Consider the following 471-nt stretch of genomic DNA (forward strand, 5'->3'; position numbering starts at 1 on the left):
TCACCCCCTACCCTTCTGCTCACTAACCCACCCACTCCCACTTCCCTGTCCTGGCATTCCACTACACTGGGGCATTGAGCCTTCATAACACCGAGGGCCTCTCCTTAGTGTTCCACAAGGCCATCCTCTGTTATATACACCACTGAAGCCTTGAGTCCCTCCTTGTGTACTCTTTGGTTGGTGGTTTAATCCTTGGGAGCTCTGGGGCTAATAGTTGGTTCAGACTGTTGTTCCTCCTATGGGGCTGCAAACCCTTTCAGCTCCTTGAGTCCTTTCTCTAGCTCCTCCATTGGAGACCCCGTGCCCAGTCCAAATGATGGCTGTGAGTATATCCACTTCTGTATTTGTCAGGCACTGGCAGAGCCTCTCAGGAGACAGTTTTATCAGGCTCCTGTCAGCAAGCACTTGTTGACATCCACAGTAGTGTCTGGGTTTGAGAACTATAAATGGGATCAATCCCCAGGTGGGATA

The sequence above is a fragment of the Mus caroli genome, chromosome 12 (genome assembly GCF_900094665.2).
Source record: "Mus caroli chromosome 12, CAROLI_EIJ_v1.1, whole genome shotgun sequence".
NCBI lineage: Eukaryota > Metazoa > Chordata > Mammalia > Rodentia > Muridae > Mus > Mus caroli.